The following is a 415-nucleotide window of genomic DNA, read 5'->3' on the forward strand; positions in this document are numbered from 1 at the left end:
TTCACGGCAACTGAGTGCCAATAGCAGCTTGTTTGTTTCAAGGCTTGAGCCATTGGACTATTTCCAGTAGCGCTAAGTTGTGAGTTATTGATCAGTATAAATATGACGTCATTGGTTTTTTGACACCTCGAAAACCCAACATTTCATTGCCCAGTTTTGTTTGTGCTGGTTCTATTTCTTTTTGCGAAGCTTGTGCTTCGCTGGACACGGCAAGAAGCAAGTCAGTGCGGTTTTCCTACCTTTCGATAAGGACCTCAGTGGCCGCCCATAAGCACGGACGGATTGGTGAACGAATTCGATCACACTCGAGCGCAAGCGAAGCGTTACAAAGGGAAAGAAGGGAGATAGGCAGCGTAACGCTATGCTCTGGTGTAGTTGCAAACCATGCCAGTCTTTTAAATCGTGTCCTGAAATA

This window comes from Pollicipes pollicipes, unplaced genomic scaffold (assembly GCF_011947565.3).
Source record: "Pollicipes pollicipes isolate AB1234 unplaced genomic scaffold, Ppol_2.1 Scaffold_5724;HRSCAF=6776_pilon_pilon_pilon, whole genome shotgun sequence".
Classification (NCBI taxonomy): domain Eukaryota; kingdom Metazoa; phylum Arthropoda; class Thecostraca; order Pollicipedomorpha; family Pollicipedidae; genus Pollicipes; species Pollicipes pollicipes.